The following is a 23248-nucleotide window of genomic DNA, read 5'->3' on the forward strand; positions in this document are numbered from 1 at the left end:
GCTTGTTGTAGCCAATGAGTGACTCTTAGTAAAGGAAGAGAAAATATCATTAACTTGTGCTGTTCACTATGTGGAGTTAAAACTTTGATACTGAAATCCTGTGACCTACTGCAGGGGCAAATGCAGGATTTGTAGAGAGGGGTTTCCACGCAAAACCTCCAGTGGGCGTAACCAGCATGCATGGGGGCGTAGCTATAATTGTAGACAGTGCTTGACTGCTCTCCAACTCTTCCTATCCCCATAATATACATGAGCAATGCTGCGTCCACTACTGTTAGGTGCAGCTCTCTTTTTTCGAGCAGTGATATAGCACCCAAACCATCCCAGCATTAAATGAATAGTTCCATCATCCCACCCTTAATAGGGCTGCCATAACCCACTATTAAATTAAATATCCCAAACCTTCACCCCACCAATAAATTAAAAGCTCCCACTCCCAACCTACTTAGAAATTAATATTTCACACCCCATCCACATCACATAAAATACTCCCTACACTTACATTAAAATCCTCTTTCCCCTCCCCACACACTTAAATTAAAAGCCCCTCCAAGCCTATGTTTACAAATTAACTATTGTACTTATACATTAAATGCCCTACTTACATTAAAACTCATGAGAACACACATTCAAACACTCACACACTTACCCTCTTCATCTAGTGCTGTGTCTTGTGTCCTCCTACTGCACACATGAGACATGTAGGCAGTGGGAGAGAAAGGGGCGGGGACAGACAGCAGGGGAGAAAAAGGGGTGGGGACACACAGCAGGGGAGAGAGAGTGGTGAACAGTGCAGACAGAAACAATCTGCACACAAGCTGCAACGTGGCTGGCCCTGGGGGCAGGGTCCAGCCACCACAAGCATACAGTGCCCCAGGCTGGGAGGGGAGTTTCCAGGCACTAGGAAACCCCCCTGGGTTTACTGGAACGTTCACTTCTCCTACAAGAAATGATTGTTCCAAAATCTAAGAGGTAAATGTATCAAACTGCAAGTTTCAGGCAGGTTTGAAAGTGGAGATGCTGCCTATAGCTATAGTTATCACTTATTTAGTACATTCTACAAAAAGATAGCTAGAATATGATTGTACAATAGAAGGAATACAGGATAATCCCACCGCTATTGGTTACTCAAATACAGGCTGAAAAAGTAGTACTTAACTTTCACTTTCTTTGACGGGAATTCTTCACACTCCGCCCAATATATAAAAGACAATAAAAAAAGAGATAATAGTGCAGATCTATATAACCAAAGACTGATCTTGAAAGGACTTTCATAAATTGAGTGAAAACATGAATTAACACAGTCTTTAATCCATAGAAAAACCACCACTGATTTCCCTTCTCAAAGGTGCTCGTATTCAAAGTGGACCTTCTCAAATCACTCCGTAACAGAGCAGTCAATCCACTTTCCTTTCCAAGAGCGCTGGAATTATCTTGTATTCCTTTTATTGTATTACCATTTGTCAACATATGTACAGTTGATTTTGGGTTATATCCGTGCAGCCATTGGCAGTGGAGCACTTTATACAGTTATATTATTATATTTCAGAATATGGTTGCTATGGGCAACATCTCCACTTTCCAAACCCGCTGGAAACTCACAGCTTGATACATTTACCCCTAAGTCTTTCCCCTAAGTGATGTGATCATACTTATAAAGTTCTAAAAGAGAAAAATAGCAATGAAACCTACTAGTAGAAACATTAATGCCTAGAGGCAAAAGTGGTCATGGGTTGTTCTGCTGTAGATACCAGACCGAGATGAAAGCGCTATGCCTGACGCAGTGAATTTGTGACTTCCAATAAAACTACAACTAGTCAGATATGGATCAGATTACACCCATGTATTCCAGTCTCTTCCTAAAATAATAGTGGTGACAACCATACTTTTAATATTTACCAATCCATGGTCTCCAAGATGGCACCCAATACTTGGTATAGTCCTATAGTTGAAATTCTTCCTATATATATCATTTCAGAAGACACTTTCCACTTTAGTGATAGTATTGTAGTCTGTTCGCTCAAACCAGAAACGGTCTGAATTCTATGCTGTTCTTAAGATTATGGGGTTATTTACTAAGAAAGTTTTAGCTGTGCAGAAACCAGTAACAACTAAACAGATATCAGATTAGATTGGTCTACTGCATGATAGACAATTAAAGAGAATGTCTGGTTGCTATGGGTTACTGCACATACCTGGAACAACGTTACAGATTTGCGCGGATGTCAGGCTTTCCACAGGAATTTGCAATTCTAACACTTTTTTTTCTCCTTAAATAACTACCTGCAGTTCTGTCACGAGTGTGTGTGTGTTGGGGCAAATTTGGCTACCAGCAATAACAAGTTGCCTGCATGAGGTTCAACACCACAAGCTTCCAACAGCAAGACAGATGCTTCAAATTGCTACTCTGTGCTTTCAGAGGACCCTGCGCCTTTACTAACTCTCCAGTCTGTGGCATTTTACATGGTACTGTCCCTGTCACCTGTATAAGTCGCACAAGTGGAAAGGTCACTACCTAATGGAGGTTGACACTTCGGAGCCTGGAAGTGACAAGAGGCAAAAGAGACTGAGAAGGCAAAAAATGCAAATCTAGGCCTACACGTTTACCCTTTTGCACTGTTCGTAATTAAAGCTCCTTTATTTACTAAACTGCAGGTTTGAAAAAGTGGAGATGTTGCCTATAGCCACAAATCAAATTCTAGCTTTCATTTTGTAGAATGTACTAAATAAATGATAACTAGAATCTGATAGGTTGCTATGGGCAACATCTACACTTTTTCAAACCCGCAGTTTAGTAAATATACCCCCTTGACTTGTAAAAGACAATCATACAATGAATTCTGCTATGTTTATCCGCACCATCACCAATCACGTGCTTGATTGTGTCTATATAAGCACCTTTGAACCTATAAGATAAATGTGACATTAAATTAAATAAGGCACGGTGTATTAATGCTAAACAGAGAACAATGTGGGAGGGAATATGCTTCCTTAAAAAGTATGAAAGAAAAATGATTAACTTGGAGCAATTAGTGCCCAAACTTTGCCTTGATTACCTCAACCAAAATACTTTACAACAATTAATACAGTTTATAAACTGTGGAGAAAAACCAACATGATTGAATAAATTATACTTCAGATACTTGAGAGACTAATCAGAGAACGGAGTTGATGGATGATTGAATGGTGTGCTAAATTCTTGAAGCTGTATTAATTTAGTTACTTAGAAGATAATGCTGAATACATTATTCTAAAGTAAAGTATTTGTTGGGTGACAGCTGTCTGGGTTCAAAAATAAAACTTGGTTCACAGTTTTATGGGCATGTAGTAAAAATACAAATGTATGATTTATGACATCTGGCAAGAGGCGTGCACGCTGCTGCCGTATACACCTGTATATAGTAGATTTGAATGACAATTGCTCTGGGTTAGTACAATGCACTAACCTTGGCTTGAATGCTCAGAAACAAGGTGCAGGATGGTATGAATATGTCAAATAAATCAAAGTCGATTGAAGTTTGACAACCTTTAAATATTTATGGCCAGATGTTAATTATGATAACTGTGCTAGTAGCATTTCTAGCACTTTCTTAGTTTTAGTTGTGCTTTCATTGTGTTTTTCAACCCCGGTCTCACTGACTAGTGTAAAAAAATAAATAAATATGTATTAAAGGGCTCACTGTGTATGTTCCCGTAAACCTTACAACAACCTTAGAATTCTAAACATTTGCATGCAAATAAACACACGGAGATATGTATAAGTTATTAAAAGATTGCCTGAGCTTTTATTGTGATTTTAACTTTAACTAAACCTATGGTGGCGGAGAAAGGGCACTGCGAAACAACTCTTAAGCTGATAACACTATATCACAAGTGGACTGGCACAAACCGCCGTACGTCCACAACCACGGGGAACATATCCCATCATAACTTGCGCTGAGTTGGCGTCAGAGTGACTGCCCCTTTAAAACTCACGCTGCCCTCCCTCACCGAGCCGGACAGAGACCCTCCTCACCGAAGGGCCAAAAAGGGAGTTACTGGTGCCTCAAAGGGGGGCAGTGACTTACGACAACTACCTGTGCGCCCACAAATCAGCCGCTGAACGCAGTGCCTTCCTACCGCAACATTAACGCAGAAATACTCGCAACTAGGAGTGGGTGGGTGGGATCTCGTGCTGTGGAATGAGGCAGAACAGGAAGTACAGCCTTCTTTACCAATCAAGGTCCCTCCCACTGGAGCACACATTGGTCGGGCCAAAACCTATGTTAACCCCTTCAGGTAAGAGTTCAGCTTACTACAAACCCTGTCGCCCTTTAAGTGCATTCGGCCTATGCAGCCTCACTTGTCATTAAGTTGAATTAAAAAAAAAAAGGAATAAAAAAAGTTCTTTTACCTTGGATCCTACACCTGGATTACATTATACAGGCGTAGGGTTCACTATTGCCGCTTTAAATGCATAACTTTCTCCCCGGCCAATATGAATGACGTAATTTGTTCATGTATCCTGCCACCCAGGCAGCGCTAAGGAAATACTAAGGTAAAAGTACTTTTTTATTCTTGTTACCAGCATTAGCGCTCATAGCCTAGGCTCATATCAGCAAAATTGGGAGGAGAAACGTTGTCGGGTCCCCCCAAAAAAGCTGATACCAACATTAGGCTATAAGAAGTAGGGCTGGTGCCCCTACAGCAGGGAATCACGCAGTGTGGAGTCTCCCTGCCATAAGGGCAGGTAACCCTAGCCCATCCAGAATGGGGGATGAGTTCCAGAGGGGGGGGGGGGTTGGGCAATATGTAGTTCAACAAATGAAAGCATGCTCTGGCAGACATGACTATGCTGGCACTTGCAGTACTTTAAGCGCCAGCATACCCAAGCAGTTTAAAGCTACCAGGGCTTACTGGGACCTGTAGAAATGCTTAATATATTTTTGTTGCAACATTACCCTACACCGACCGTGCCAGGGGTGCGAAAGAACCCTAATGCTTTGTGATTCTCTGCTATAGTGGCACCAGCCTTGCCTGTCTTAGCCTAGTGCTGATGTCAGCTTTTGTTTGGGGGGGACACTGTTTGTCCCCCCACTTTGCAGATACCACACTCACCTATGCATGCTGATTGATCTTTTTGGGGGGGCTGCTGTTTTTTGCTTTGGTTTTTTAAACACATTTTAACATCAGTCATGATGATGTCTGGCTTCTGCATTTCATGATCAGATGTTTTAAATGAAACTTCATACAAAAGATGCATTTAACATATGATGCAGAGTTGGGTATTTTTTTTCAGATGCAAATTTACATCTACATTTTTAACGTAAATTATGTGAAACTCTACATCAGGCCCAAAACACACAAATGTAAAACAAACTCTCTCTCTCTCTCTCATATATATATATATATATATATATATATATATATATATATATATATATATATATATACATATATATATATATATATATATATACACACACATATATACACATACGTATACACATACATATATATAAATATATACACACACAAATTATAAAAGTAGTGTATATAATAATTAATAATACAAATCTGAAACATACAACACACAAAGTATTCAATTGTTTCTGGTATTCAATTGTTTCTGCTATTCATCCATCGATCAGTCTTTCTCCACTTCCTTAATAGATTTTTTATATTTCATAAACATCTTTCCCAATTAACATGCTAATCAACTGCCTCCTTTCCAAACACGACTAATCAATCCTTGATTTTGTCTGCTGTTAATTATATTGTGTTTGGCTGTTCACTGTGGTACTTCTCTGATGTGCTAACAGACAGCTTTTCCCACAGAGGAAAAACTTCTATTTTCCCCTTTGCCTTGTATGTCAGTCAGAGCTTGTAACGTCGGGGCGTCTCTCTACTCATAATGTACAGTCATGGCCAAAAGTTTGGAGAATGACACAAATATTTGTTTTCACAAAGTCTGCTGCCTCAGTTTTTATGATGGCAATTTACATATACTCCAGAATGTCATGAAGAGTGATCAGATGAATTGCAATTAATTTCAAAGTCTCTCTTTGCCATGACAATGTCTGTCATGCTGATTGAATTAGATTAACAGACTAGAAGCTTTAAAAGGAGGATGGTGCTTGAAATCATTGCTCTTCCTCTGTGAACCATGGTTATCTGCATAGAAACAAGTGCAGTCATCATTGCTTTGCACAAAAAGGGCTTCACAGGCAAGGTTATTTCTGCTAGCAAGATTGCACCTACATCAACCATTTATAGGATCATCAAAAACTTCAAGTAGAGAGGTTCAATAGTTTTGAAGAAGGCTTCAGGGTGCCCAAAAACATCCAGCAAGTGCCAGGACCATCTCCTAAAGTTGATTCAGGTGTGGTATCGGGCACCACCAGTGCAGAGCTTGCTCAGGAATGGCAGTATCCAGGTGTGACGCATGTATAGTGAGGGGAAGACTTTTGGAGGATGCCCTGGTGTCAAGAAGGCCAGTAAAGAAGCCACTTCTCTCCAGGAAAAACATCATGGACAGACTGATATTCTGGAAAAGGTACAGGGATTGGACTGCTGAGGACTGGTGTAAAGTCATTTTCTCTGATGAATCCCTTTTCAGATTGTTTGGGGTATCTGGAAAAACGCTTGTCCGGAGAAGGAAAGGTGAGCGCTACCATCAGTCCTGTGTCATGCCAACAGTAAAGCATCCTGAGACCATTCATGTGTGGGGTTGCTTCTAAGCCATGAAAAAAAAATGGTACCAATACATCCTTGAAGAGCAATATCTCAGAACCATCCAAGAACAGTTTGGTGATGAACAATGCCTTTTCCAGCATGATGGAGCACCTTGCCATAAGGCAAAAGTGATAACTAAGTGGCTTGGGGATCAAAACATCAAAATTTTGGGTCTATGGCCATGAAACTCCCCAGACTTTAATACCATTGTGAACTTGTGGTCAATCCTCAAGAGGTGGGTGGACAAAAACCCCCCACAAATTCTTAAAAACTCCAACCATTGATTAGGCAAGAATGGGCGGCCATCAGTCAGTATGTGACCCAGAAGGTGATTGACAGCATGCCAGAGCGAACTGCAGAGGTCTTCAAAAAGAAGGGTTGACGCTGCAAATATTGATGCATAAAAGTAATGTAATTATCAATAAAAGTCTCTGACACTTATGAAATGCTTGTAATTTTACTCCAGTATACCATAGCAACATCTGACAAAAAGGTCTAAAAACACTGAAGCAGCAAACATTATGAAAACCAATACTTGTGAAATCCTCTATGCTGCTGTGAAGATTCCAATGATTCATTGGAATCTTTACAGCAGCATAGAGGATTTCAGGAAATTAGTGTGCTGCTCTTGTGGGAGTTAGTGACCTCTGCTCACTTGTGTGATTGTAACAGTAAGGACAGAGCTGCATGTGATGGGCAGTGTGACATGATGTGAGGAGTCAAATGGAGGCAGCAGGATGTCACAGACTGAGAGTTATATAGTGGAAGGAGCAGGGTCCCCAACAGCACAGAGTATATCAGGAGATAAGTGATGTGTTAGTGAGGACAGGGCTGTATGTGACAGGGGCAATGTCATGATGCGAGGAGGGAAATGGAGACAAGCAGAAAGCAACAGGCTATGAATTAGAAGAGCCCTACAACAGAACAGTGATATGAGGCTCCTGTCACTCTGATACCAGAATATTGAGGTGTCAAACACTCCTCTGTATGTACCAAACTTCTTACCACCAACTTGTTAAATCAATGTTGACTGTCAATCAAACCTTTTTCTAATATATGATTTTGCAGATATGCTTTCCATGGTAAAAAGTGTGATTTGGCAGCCTAAACTAAAGCTTTTAAGTGCCCAAGTCTGCATTATTAGACCTTTAGAAATAAACCTGCAGTGTTTCTGTTTTAGATAAAAAGGACCAAGAAAATAAAAGGCCAGTAAATGGCATGTGCTCATTACCTGCAGATACAATCACAGGGAAGGTCGCTCTGACCTTAACAGCGCATGCAGGTACTGCTTCAAATAACACACCCGTTCCATGAACAATAAAAGTACATTTCATTATAAATATCCTGCACCATAATGTTCACAGGAGCACAGTAGGTCAGGGCCACCTTAACAACTTTATGGGCCCCCGGGCAATGCAGTGTATCGGGCCCCTAAAATATATATATATATATATATACATATATATATATATATATATATATATATATATATATATAAATAGTGCGTGTGTGTGTGTAAAAAAATATATATGTATGTAAAAAAAAAACGTGATTATATATATAATCCCTCTTTTTTTATATGTATATATATATATATATATATATATATAGGGGCCCCCTTAACTTACCTTAAGTCCGATCCTCTTCTTTTTTCTGCGCCGCTGAGTCACTTCTGCCCTCTTCCGTGCTGTGGTTGCAGTGAATGCTGGGTGTGACATCACGCCCAGCATTCACTGCGAGCACAGCACGGAAGAGGGGACCAGGGAGGGAGCCGGATCACCGCTGATGTGACCGCAAGGTAAGTATTTAAAAAAATAAAGGATTCGGACGGGGCCCCCCTTGCCTGAGTCCAAGTGGAAAGTGTGTCTGTGTGTGTGTGTGGGGAGGGAGTGGCAACGTGACTCGTGTCACCAATGCCATGATTCACATCATTGTGCAACGGGTGGCAAGCCATGATGACACGATTTGCAGCGAAGTACATCATCGAGGTTTAATGACTATGCTGCCGGGAATCCCAGACGTTCTGGGAGAGTATGATGATGTGATTTGCTTCCCCATGTGAGGGTCAGTCATGTGACCTGACGCTTTGGTCAGTCCCTAAAAGCCAAGACATGATTCCTGTGCGATGTTTCCAAAGAGACAAAAAAGGACAGCAGGTCATATAAGATTCTTATTTTGTGCCAAGAAGGTCACTTTGTGTCAACAAAACATTAGCAATAAACAAATAGATAGGAAACAGAAGTTTGTTATGTCACAGCGATAAATTATTGATTCAGGTGATTTATAATCTGATATTTATTTAGCATATTATACAAATATGAAACTTCTATTCAGAATAAAGATTTGGGAAATTTACATACTAGACCTTGTAGTCAATGGGCGTTCAGAGCATGACTAAAGTCAGTTCCATGACAGACTGTCAATCTACAGACAGACTGCTTCCACCTTAATGAGACTTGTCAGTGCAGGTTATAAAACACTTCTCTGCTGGGTATGCTGGAATCCTCTTCTCTTCGAAACCCCTCAGTGATTTATCATATACGTTGAATGATGGTGTGCAGCTCTCTTCAATACTGGAACTTTAATCCGACCCTATTCCGTATAAAGTAACCCTCCTAATCTGGCCCAACACCATTATTAAAAATATATTTAGTTAGTTAACTCTCTGATCTTGAAATATCCAAGAGTAGAGAGATCTAGAGATTATCTTCTGTTGAGGGCGAGCAACTGTGGATTAGAAGTCTTTCATTACTCCACTCAAAGCCTAGCAAGAAAATAGCGTTAACCCATTCAAAGGCAGATGATTGGTGGGGCAACCATGTATGTGGGAGATGGAGAAAACACAATTCTCCTTTTCAGTGCTGCTCTGCTAGAGATTGTATCTAACCAACGCTAAAAAATTGGCATAGTTGTTATTTACAAATATGACCCTGCTAATATTTACAGTTTGTAAATCATGAGACTTTGGCCCACCCTAACGACACTAACCACACCCGTACATTGTAATCATTCTGTCCTAAGCTACATCCACCTTTTGGCTGCAGATATTGGAACTCTCCAAGTAAAGCAGAACGGACGGTGGGTATTGGGGTCATAATTTGGCTGGCTAATTTGATCAATGTTCAGTGTGCTGTAAATGACATAACAAGAAATTAAATCTGGCCGACCATATACAGAAAAAACAATGAAAGGTCAATAATCAGATCAATGTAAACCACACCATACTCAGGGGCAAACGTAGGATTTTTAGAGGGGGGGGATTTCCACACCATGCCGCCAGTGGGCGTGACCAGAATGTATGGGGACGAGGCTATAATTTTAGACAGTGCTTGGCTGCTCTCCAACTCTTCCTATCCCCATAATATACATGGGAAATGCTGCGTGCACTACTGTTAGGTGCATGCAGCTCTCCCTTTTCAAGCAGAGCCGTGTAAAGCGGGAGCAGGGTCCAGACACCTCAATTATACAGTGCCCCAGGCTTGGAGGGGGGTTTCCAGGCACTAGGTAACCCCCCCCCCCCTCGGTTTGCCTATGATACTACTCTCCTGGAACATCTGGCAGAATCCCGAATTTTGGGGGTAGTCCTGGACACCCTTCTGGATCCGGCCCTCCTTGTAACAAAGGAAGGCCGGAGCCTTGATGCCGCGATTCACATCGTCATAACCTTGCCACCCGCTGTGCGACAACGCAATTTCATTATTGAGCAGCAGGATGTGCGGCTGTGATGATGTGGATCGCGTCCCCCCCCCCTCTCGTACTCTCTTGCCCCTTGGAGGAGAGGTCCAAATATGAAGGCAGGTATTATTAAAACTGATTCCTGCACAATGACATGTGAGAGGATCATTCAAAATGTCATGTGTGCTAAAATTAGTCCCTGATCAGATGCTGCAGAGCGGACTAAACATAAACAGCTTTGCCTAGATGATATAAAGTCTTTTCTGAAAAATGCAGAATTACCAGAAATAAATGTATGTATTAAAAGATGGAGGTGGACATGTAGAAACCATTATCCAAAAGGTGGAAACCTCATTTAAGTGTTCAATATTGAGATGAAAACCAAACCCATTATCATTTCTGTATATACAATGAAGACAGACAAGTATAACAGACCTGCTTGATTGAGATATCTGCAAGTGTATCATTACTCTAGAAAATAAACAAAGGAAAAGTGTAATTGTAGGGAAAGGAAAACAAGTAATAAGTAAAAGATAATGAGCTCCCCAAGCTTTTGCATTTAATAGCGCTTTGATATTTATAAGGACGCCCCCTTCAAAGAATGATTTTTGTGTGTGTGTGTTTGCAATGTAATTAAAAGCATCTCCAGAAGCTTTGGATCAATCGTATATCAATAATACTGTAGCGTGTTGTCCTCAAACAATTTTCACCATTAAAAAAAACAATGTGACTGAATCTTAGAGAGCTTAATTAGTACACTCTAAATAAGCTTTAGAAGTAATGCAATCATTAAGTGCTATAAATGTAGTGTAATGGCATATGAGTTTTATCTTTAGCTTGATGAAAACAGCAGACCTTCGCTTAGTAATAAACCTACTGATTTACTGATTGGATTAATCTTCAAAAAAATTCCCCTTTGCTATTCCTTGCATTACACTACACTGTAATATCTATACCATGGATGGACATGATCCATTTCTTCCTGCCCCAGCCATACCTATCTACACTCCTGGAGAGTCCGGGAGACTCACAAATTTTAGGGAGTTCTCCCAGACTCCCAGGAGTGTAGGCCACTCTCCCAGATCCTGCATCACTTTCTTGTGGAAGAGTCTTAATGATGCAAATCACATAATCATAACCTGCATGGGCAACACAGTGGCTCAGTGGTAACACATCTGGCTCACAATACTGGGGTCATGAGTTCAATTCCCAACCATGGCTTATTTTGTGTGGAGTTTATATGTTCTCCGTGATTGTGTTGGTTTCCTCCATGTGCTCTAGTTTCCTCTCGCACTCCAAAAACATATTGGTAGGTTTAATTGGCTGCTATTAAATTGACCTTAGTCTCTCTTGGTCTATGTGTGTGTGTACATTAATGGCCAAAAGTTTTGATAATGACACATATTATTTTTCACAAAGTTTGTAGCCTCATTTGTAATGATGGCAATTTGCATATACTCCAGAATGTCATGAAGAGTGATCAGATATTTTGCAATTAATTTCAGTCCCTCTTTGCTATGACAATAAACTTCATCCCAAAAACAACATTTCCACTGCATTTCAGCCCTGCCACTAAAGGACCAGCTGACATCAGGTCAGTGATTCTCTCGTTAACACAGGTGAGAGTGTTGACATAGACAAGGCTGGAGATTACTCTGTCATGCTAATTGAGTAAGAATAACAGACTGGAAGCTTTAAAAGGAGGATGGTGCTTTTAATCATTGTTCTTCCTCTGTTAACTATGGTTAGCTGCAAGGAAACATGTGCAGTCATCATTGCTTTGCACAAAAAGGGCTTCACAGGCAAAGATATTCCTGCTAGTAAGATTGCACCTAAATCAACCATTTATTGGATCATCAAGAACTTCAAGTAGAGAGGTTCAATAGTTTTGAAGAAGGCTTCAGAGCGCCCAAACACGTCCAGCAAGTGCCAGGACCATCTCCTAAAGTTGATTTAGCTGTGGGATCGGTGCACCACCAGTGCAGAGCTTGCTCAGAAATGGCAGCAGGCAGGTGTGAGTGCATCTGCACGCACAGTGAGGCAAAGACTTCTGGAGGATGGCCTAGTGTCAAGAAGGCCAGTAAAGAAGCCACTTCTCTCCAGGAAAAACATCAGGGACAGACTGATATTCTGCAAAAAGTACAGGGATTGGACTGCTGTGAACGGGGGTAAAGTCATTTTCTCTGATGAATCCTCTTTCAGATTGTTTGGGGCATCTGGAAATGGCGTCCTGTGTTATGCCAACAGTAAAGCATCCTGAGACTATTCATGTGTAGGGTTTCTTCTCAGCCAAGGGAGTGGGCTCACTCACAATTTTGCCTAAGAACACAGCCATGAATAAAGAATGGTACCACAACATTCTCCAAGAGGAACTTCTCCCAACCATCAAGAACAGTTTGGTGATGAACAATGCCTTTTCCAGCATGATGGAGCACCTTGCCATAAGGCAAAAGTGATAACTAAGTGGCCCGGGGATCAAAACATCAAAATTATTCGGTCCATGGCCAGGAAACTCTCCAGACCTTAATTCCATTGAGAACTTGTGGCCGATCCTCAAGAGTTGGGTGAACAAAAAACCCAACAAATTCTGAAAAACTCCAAGCATTGATTAGGCAAGAATGGGGCGTCCATCAGTCAGTATGTGACCCAAAAGTTGATTGACAGCATGCCAGGGCGAATTGCAGAGGTCTTCAAAAAGAAAGGTCAACACTGTAAATATCGACTCTTTGTATAAACTTAATGTAATTGTCAATAAAAGCCTTTGACACTTATGAAATACTTGTAATTTTATTATACCATAGCAACATCTGACAAAGTGGTCTAAAAACAGTGAAGCAGCAAACTATGTGAAAAGCAATACTTGTGTCATTCTCAAAACTTTTGGCCATGACTGTATATGTTAGCAACTTTAGACTGTAAGCTCCAATGAGGCAGAAACTGATGTGAGTGGGTTCTCTGTACAGCGCTGCGGAATTAGGGGCGCTATATAAATAGCTGATGCTGATGATCCCTCCCTCCTTCATAGCATCTAAATTCCTGGTTAATTTTAGAATCACTGAAATAAAGCTGATGAGTAATCCTTTATGCTGTATTTGTCTAAATCACTTGCTATTTTGTTACAGTGAGTAGTTTGAATTCTAATGTTAGAAGTTTTACTTGAACGGTTATATATGTTCAAAGCGAAACGGTTTTGAGAAAAGCAAAACAAAATGTTTGATCGTTAGACCTGTCTCCGTGTCATCTGTGTGTTGGTTTGAGTTTGAATCAAGCATTTTTTTTGTGTTCAATGGTTTTTACAATTTTCAATAAAATATTTTAAATCTATTATTAATTATGATGTTTGCCCACCAAGTAGAGCTGAAAGGAGTGTGCCTATCATAAGACAGCTGTCTCAGGAAGCAAATTTTGTGAAGCAGTTACATTAGACAGGGCCGTCTTTCCCATAGGGCACAATGGGCAGGTGCCCGGGGGCCCTGCAGCCGAGGGGGGCCCGTCGGAGGAAGCCAAAAAAAAAAAAAAACTGGAAGAAAAGAAGAAAATACTTACCGTGCTGTCAGCTGGCGATCCGGCTCCCTCCATGGTCTCCTCCTCCGTGCAGCGCTCGCAGTGCATGTCGGGCGTGACGTCATCACGCCCGCCCGACATCCATTGTGGAGCGCGACGGAGGAGGAGACCATGGAGGGAGCCGGATCGCAAGCTGACAGCACGGTAAGTATTTTCTTCTTTTCTTCCAGGTTTTTTTTTTTGGCTTCCTCCGACGGGCCCCCCTGGGCTGCAGGGCCCATATATATAATTTTTTTTTTTGTATATATAAGGGGCCCTGGTGCACCGCTGTGCCCGGGGGCCCAAGATGTTCTTAAGAGGGCCCTGACATTAGAATGAAAGTTTGCTAAAACAAAACAGTTTGATGCTAAAAGAGTCAAAATTTGGCTCTATCCTTAGTTGTCTACTCTCCCAAAATGTCTGCGACACTTCCGACTTAGGGGGAGACCTCCTGGACTCTCGTGTGGGTAGTTAAATGCTAATTGTGCCATTAAGCCCTGCCCCCCCCTCAGTAATCACCGAGTGGTAGGGGTGTGATGACAAAAGAAGGTCATCGCGTCCTTGCCACTCCAGACCCGAGTCATTTAGAAACGCATACTAAGCGCAACATACAATTGCTTTAAAACGCCTGTAATCCTGATATCCGTGTGCCAGAAGCCACCAAGGAGCGGATGTGAAGATACGTGTGGTGATGACTACCGGTGTAGGTTTACTCTGCTCTACTGAACAAGACACTACAGGATACGTACAATACCTATGTGGAATAGAAACTCACGCACAGAAAAAAAAAACCTATTCAAATAATGTTACCTGTTAATAAAATAGGCATTAATTAGAAAATGTATAAATTAAAAAATTTTTTTTCTTCTTTTTCATGAAAAACAAATTATTAGGCTGTTCTTAATGTTTACTGTACATAACATATATTTTCACAGATGGTCCTGTTTGCAATTACATGTGATAGCATGCATAAAATACTGACATCACTAGGGCTCAGGACATAGACTAGCCCTGTAGCTGGAGCAAGAGATATGGCAGAAAACCAGAGTACTTCTGAGTGCCTGAACTTGACTTGGCTGCACAGGAACGCCCCTACTGTACACTGCCTATGTGCATCACGCCCCTTCTACATCCCATTCCCTCACCGAAATCGTAAGGTGTAGTAAGTGTCCTTTGCGTACCAAGATGACTTGGAAGCAGCCGCGTTCCTTGGCACATAGTCCAGTTCGGGGCATACTCAGAATAATTGTGGGACGATACGCAAAAAATGTAGCTACGCTCCTTAATTACTGAGGCCCTCCATGTTTTCTTGAGGTGGGTGGTGCTAGACGACATGTGCCCTGCCCACTCTGTCCCCAAGCCCCGCCCTCCTCTAATTTTCCCATCTCAACGTCTACTGGAAGCGTAGGAAAAGTGGGTGTATGGCTCTACCTAGTGTATGAAATAATGATATTTAACAGAATAATATTGATTTGTTTAAGAGGCAAGAGGGTCACTTGCTGCTTCGGTTGACAGAATGGCTCAGCACAACGCTGGGCAATGCAAAACGACCCCCTAGGTAGACAACTCAGCCGACGTTTGTAGTATTTAGGGTTTGGATGGAAAATTTTAGCCCAGGGGGGCCAAACTTGACTCAGAATCCTATTAGGAACATTTTAAAGGACAAAAATACAGCTAGCCCAGTAGCAGGGTCACTGGGCTAGCCTGCCCAAGGTAGCCCACTATGGGACGGGCCTGGAGGTCAGACACCCCTTAACTCATCCAGTTCCAGGGCAACTAAATTAAACAGCTCTGCCTAATGAGATATATACATAGTTAGAATGCACAGATGGACACTAAATATAAAAATTAACATAACTATGTTGTAGTAATAATATTAATAAAAAATAATAATAATTATAATACATGCAAAACGTGCAGGAAGTCATGCACAAGTCAGTAAATAAAAGTTGCGTGAAGGTGTAAATCTTCATAAAATTCTATTCTCAACTTTATAAGTCTTTGTGGAAAGAAACTTTGAAGGCTCTGTGACATTGAGAATGTTATCATATCACTTTATTTTTCACTTTATATAGGCTCTTTGAATCCTGTCGTTCAGTAATGCTGCATTTACATCACAAGCAGACCAATATCAGCACAGAGTCTGAATATGATTATAATTACAATGGAGTGCAATTGAATGCATGGCACATGTTGCTGTTAGCTCTCCGCAATGCCTCCCGCCTGCCGTTGCTATGGTTCTGTCTACCTCTACTGTCTATTTGAAGGTCAAACCAGCTTCCGATAAGAATCTCCTCTGGATTGCATGGCCAAAATCCCTCTGTTCTGCCAACTTCTTCAAAGTGTTAACAAATTGAGCTCCTGACATTCGCTCATCCCTCGTCTGCGGATGAAAACAAAATTGTTCAGCGATGATTAATGGCTTTTGGTGAATAAACCTGTGACATGGCACTCACTATTGTATCTTAAGTGGTGATGGGCAGATTCATTGCAACGTGGATGAAATCAGATTAAATGGGCAATGTTCTCTTTATAGGTAATCTGCACGCATAATGCAGATGAAAGCTCCGTGCCCTTTAGTTGGCTTTTACACAGAGAAACCTCATTCAGGGACAGCAGTGATTTAATATGCTTTGAACAGAATAAAAGTTTCATTTTATGGAGACAAAACAATGGAGTTAAGGAAGCAGCATGTTCACAGATGTGACATGTATGGCGCTCAACACCCAAAACGCAAAATCTTCATGCAGAGAAAATCTGACCACAACATGTTGGTTGTAAACTGTCTTGGGAACATCCCCGTACACCACCATTGTATTTGGTATATACATAACATGATCAAATTTTCCTACAGATCACCACACATCATAGACACACAGACTCACATTGCCATAGAATGACACACACAGACTCACATTGCCATAGAATGACACACACAGACTCACATTGCCATAGACTGACACACACAGACTCACATGGTCATAGACTGACACACACACACACACACACACACACACACACTCACATGGTCATAGACTGACACACACACACACACACACACTCACATGGCCATAGACTGACACACACACACACACACACACACACACACACACACACTCACATTGCCATAGAATGACACACACAGACTCACATTACCATAGACTGACACACACAGACTCACATGGTCATAGACTGACACACACACACACACACATGGTCATAGACTGACACACACACACACACACACACACACACACACACTCACATGGTCATAGACTGACACACACACACACACACACTCACATGGCCATAGACTGACACACACACACACACACACACACACACACACACACACACTCACATTGCCATAGAATGACACACACAGACTCACATTACCATAGACTGACACACACAGACTCACATTGCCATAGACTGACACACACAGACTCACATTGCCATAGACTGACACACACAGACTCACATGGTCATAGACTGACACACACACACACACACACACACACACACACACACTCACATGGCCATAGACTGACACACACACACTCACATGGCCATAGACTGACACACACACACACACACACACACACACACACACACACACACACTCACATGGCCATAGACTGACACACACAGACTCACACGGCCATAGACTGACTGACACACACACTCACATGGCCATAGACTGACACACACAGACTCACACGGCCATAGACTGACACACACACACACTCACATGGCCATAGACTGACACACACAGACTCACACGGCCATAGACTGACACACACACACACACAGACTCACATTGCCATAGACTGATACACACAGACTCACATTGCCATAGACTGACACACACACTCACATGGCCATAGACTGACACACAGACTCACATTGCCATAGAATGACACACACAGACTCACATTACCATAGACTGACACACACAGACTCACATTGCCATAGATTGACACACACACACACACACACACACACTCACATGGCCATAAAAGTTTCATTTTATGGAGACAAAACAATGGAGTTAAGGAAGCAGCATGTTCACAGATGTGACATGCATGGCGCTCAACACCCAAAACGCAAAATCTTCATGCAGAGAAAATCTGACCACAACATGTTGGTTGTAAACTGTCTTGGGAACATCCCCGTACACCACCATTGTATTTGGTATATACATAACATGATCAAATTTTCCTACAGATCACCACACATCATAGACACACAGACTCACATTGCCATAGAATGACACACACAGACTCACATTGCCATAGAATGACACACACAGACTCACATTACCATAGACTGACACACACAGACTCACATTGCCATAGACTGACACACACAGACTCACATTGCCATAGACTGACACACACAGACTCACATGGTCATAGACTGACACACACACACACACACACACACACACACACACACACACACACACACACTCACATGGCCATAGACTGACACACACACACTCACATGGCCATAGACTGACACACACACACACACACACACACACACACACACACACACACACACGGCCATAGACTGACACACACAGACTCACACGGCCATAGACTGACTGACACACACAAGCACACACACACACACACACTCACATGGCCATAGACTGACACACACAGACTCACACGGCCATAGACTGACACACACACACACACACACACACACACACACACTCACATGGCCATAGACTGACACACACAGACTCACACGGCCATAGACTGACACACACACACAGACTCACATTGCCATAGACTGATACACACAGACTCACATTGCCATAGACTGACACACACACTCACATGGCCATAGACTGACACACAGACTCACATTGCCATAGAATGACACACACAGACTCACATTACCATAGACTGACACACACAGACTCACATTGCCATAGACTGACACACACAGACTCACATGGTCATAGACTGACACACACACACACACACACACACACACACACACACACACACACACACACACACTCACATGGCCATAGACTGACACACACACACACACACTCACATGGCCATAGACTGACACACACACACACACACAGACACACACACACACACACACACACACACACACACTCACATGGCCATAGACTGACACACACAGACTCACACGGCCATAGACTGACTGACTGACACACACACACACACACACACACACACACACTCACATGGCTATAGACTGACACACACAGACTCACACGGCCATAGACTGACACACACACACAAACACACACACACACACACACACACACACACTCACATGGCCATAGACTGACACACACAGACTCACACGGCCATAGACTGACACACACACAGACTCACATTGCCATAGACTGATACACACAGACTCACATTGCCATAGACTGACACACACACTCACATGGCCATAGACTGACACACAGACTCACATTGTCATAGACTGACACACACAGACTCACACCGACACACAGACTCACACAGCTATAGACTGACAGACTCACAATGATATAGACTAACACAAGACTCGCACTAACAGACTGACACACAGACGCACACAGCCATAGACTGACACACAGACTCACAGTGACATAGACTGACCCACAGGCTCACATAGACTGCACTCAGATTCACACTGATATAGACTGATGCACAGACTCACAATGATATAGACTAACACACATGCTCACACTAACAGACTGACACACAGACTCACAGCCATAGACTGACCCACAGGCTCACATAGACTGCACTCAGATTCACTCTGATATAAACTGATGCACAGACTCACAACATCACTCAGACTCACACTGACACACAGACTCACAAAGACACACACAATGGTGAGAGCTGCCAGTTGTTTGCCTCTTCCGAAAAAAACAATGCTTACCTTAAATGGCAGTTAAAAATAACTTTCAAGTTAAACAACTTGGAAATTATAACAAAAAAATACAAAAGTATGTTAACATCAGTTTGACATAAATTGCTTGTTTAATTAAATATGTGTCTTTTTTTATAGTAATCATTTCAAAAAGAAAATATAAAACAATTATGTATTGTACGGTACATTCAAATTGAAAGCAGGCGGATTTGTCAAGCAGACAGACAGCAGAATAAACAAAGACCTCATCTCACATTGTGTAGCCATCCTTATTTCTGCACGGAGGCTTCAATGATTTATACAAAAGCAGTTCACTGTGGTAAAATCAATTTCAAAAGTTAAAATGAATCTCATTTTTCTGCATCAGACTAACGCGATTTGTAGTGTGTAAAAGGAAAGATGAATATAAATTTAGCCCAGAAGAAAAACAATTAATTTATAACGAGATTTCAAATACTAGCCTGTATCACCAACAAAGGCAGCCGCCCAAATGACTTTGGGGGTATGCGAAAAAATAGAATCATTTGTAAACTAATCTGGTCTTTAAATCATTTTCATAGTAGATTTAGACAGTGTTTTTTATTTTGATTTCAAAACGAATTAAAAAGAAGCCAAACACAATGTAATCTCCAGAATTTGTCATACTCTGCTGGGCTATAGGACATGGTAAATGAGAATAGTGAACAGGATGAACTGTAATTCCTTCTACATAAATACTTCTCTGATTGTTAGCTATAATCAAATGTAAGACCTGTCCTAGCAAGGATTGGCGTTCCCTTCATTCATGCACATGGTCCTGTGATCACAGGGCTGGCCAGCTTGAACGCAAAAGGTGCCATGGGCCTATGGTCATTACTCTGGGGGGTGTCTAAGCCACACTAGGGGGTATATTTACTAAACTGCGGGTTTGAAAAAGTGGAGATGTTGCCAATAGCAACCAATCAGATTCTAGCTGTCATTTTGTAGAATGTACTAAATAAATGATGACTAGAATGTGATTGGTTGCCATAGGCAACATCTCCACTTTTTCAAACCCGCAGTTTAGTAAATATACACCTAGGAATGGTGAGCCCATTATGTAGGTCACTTATGCTTTATAGCAGCACTCACTTGTGACTTGACATGTTTCTTTTTCATTTTGGATTGTGGGCCATTCAGGAGCCCTTTTGTACTTCTCCCCAAAAACCTAAAGGGTGTTTCGTTTGACCTTATGGCTCCTAAACAGTTGGACATTTTCCAGACTAAAGGGAACCCACATTACTGCGGAAAAGGTGGTTCTGAAGATTCTTGCACAGAAAATCATACTTTGTTTAACGGAGTAATCCTTATATCTCGGCTATGTTTCAGAAGAGATTTAAAATATGTATGAAACTTATAGAAGTGAGTTGGAACAAAACCTGCAATGAAACCAGTTGTAAAACAGATTAGCATACCCACCCACACCATTCTTTCAGTGACCTCTGGCGACAGCAATGCATTAGCCCTCTGATCCAAGATTGAAGTAGACAGGTCTAGTTTGTTTTAAATATAGACAGTATAGCAGACAGTGAACGTTCCACTTGATTAGTTGTGTCTTGCAACAATAGAGCACACTTTCATAAAATGATCATCTCTGAATGTTTCCCTATATTTTTGGATAGAACACACACACACAGAGGAAGAACATACAAGCTCCCTGGTGCCCTGGTCTGAATCTTTTTAAAGTCTAAATATACAGAATATGGGATAAGATTATACACTGAATTGAATCTAGGACACAGAAGAGACTTAATACTGTGAATTTGGTCACCATTACAAGTTCTAAATATAAAATATGCATTTCCATCAATACCTATTTATACAAAACCATGGTCAATAACTATTAAAAGGGCAAAAAAAAGAACCTGTTTTCACCAGCGATATAACTTTTTCTCACTTTGCCGTAAACAATAAAGTGTTATCGACAGAGATATCCCCCCTTTCGCCGGCAACCTCTGATGGTGAATGCTACCTTGAGGCCTTTGCACTAGAGATGAGCGGGCTCGGATTCCGCTAATCCGAGCCCACCCGAACAGTGCGGATCCGAACGGGATCCGAGCACTGTTCGGATATTTCCGGTGGGCAAAAAAATGAAAACGGGGCTCTGTCGGCCAAGTCTCGCGTCGAATCTCGCGAGGGGTGGGAGGGAGGGCCCAGAACAATTCCATCTTGTACCTCTTTTTTTGGCATTATGTGCTCAAGCTACCTCGGTGCAACCTTTTGGCCTAAAAACAATATTGTGAGCTGTTCAGAATAGACTGGAAATTAGTGGAAATGATTGTTATTGAATGTTATTGAGGTTAATAATAGCGTAGGAGTGAAAAAAAAACCACAAAACTGGTTTTTAGCACTTTTTATGTTTTTTTCAAAATAAATCCGAATCCAAAACCTTACATCCGAGCCAAAACCTTTCGTCAGGTGTTTCGCGAAACAAATCCGAACCCAAAACCTCAAGCAAATCCGAATCCAAAACACAAAACACGAGACACCAAAAGTGGCTGGTGCACATCCCTACTTTGCACGGGAAAGCCCATTTAACAAGTATCGCAGCAGTATAATTACCATTGCAAGACCTGCAGTGTTATCACCAACTCAGGATGGTGATAGATGAAAATCATTAAAAAAATGTTTTATGTCTTTGAATAAAGCATTTTCTTAATGCTTCAAAGTTTTTATATTTTTCATATTTTTTTTAACTTTTATTTATATTATTTTTTAAGTAGTGCATCTGTAAAGCTCAAATCTGCTGACCCACGCATGAGATATTATATATAGAGAGAGAGAGATAGAGAGATAGAGAGAGGGGGGGGGGGGGGGGGAGAGCGCAGTAGAAAAAAAGAGAGAGAGAGAAAAAGAGAGAGAGTGGAAGAGAAAGAGACACAATATAGTGACTGGCCTCATGATATTTATCACTCAACTGATCTCACAATATTTTTTCGATAAATTGAGCCTTTAAGGGATAGACAGCGATAAAAAAAATCAGCCTGACTTTCAAAAATAAATTAAAAATAAAATAAACTCTGACAGAGACATTGGTAGTACAATTCATAGGCTCATCAAAATATTCAGTCCCCCTCACTTGTGATTAAAATGGCAGTGTGGAATTAGCATGTCCTTGATGCCTTACTCTTCAGTCAGTGAGAGGTGATTATCAGATGACATTTCGACTTGAGATAATGCATTTTAAATCATGTTAAGGGCACTTAAAACCAAATGCAATTAGAGATTTAAAAATTCTCCACAACAACAAAGATTTGGTACTTTCCTCATCTTTTCAAAGGACATCTACATTACTTGTACATTCTCCAATTTAACATATGCATTTCACAGCATTTATTTTTAGTGGTATTAAAAAATGTTTTTCATACAAGTC

The 23248-nt window shown here is 41.4% G+C and overlaps 1 protein-coding gene across 6 annotated transcripts in view; it reads right to left on the reverse strand.

Moving 5' to 3' along the window:
- ADAM12 (ADAM metallopeptidase domain 12) overlaps nt 1-23248 on the reverse strand; it is a 399327-nt gene that overhangs the window by 213791 nt on the left and 162288 nt on the right. Inside the window, exon 1 of one of the 6 annotated variants that reach the window (XM_075215984.1) lies at nt 650-798. The exons of the other annotated variants lie outside the window; for them this stretch is intronic. The gene's annotated coding sequence lies outside the window, so the exon portion shown is untranslated. Of the gene's footprint in view, nt 1-649; nt 799-23248 lie in introns of those variants that run through there. 6 annotated transcript variants of the gene reach the window in all.

This window comes from Mixophyes fleayi, chromosome 6 (assembly GCF_038048845.1).
Source record: "Mixophyes fleayi isolate aMixFle1 chromosome 6, aMixFle1.hap1, whole genome shotgun sequence".
NCBI lineage: Eukaryota > Metazoa > Chordata > Amphibia > Anura > Limnodynastidae > Mixophyes > Mixophyes fleayi.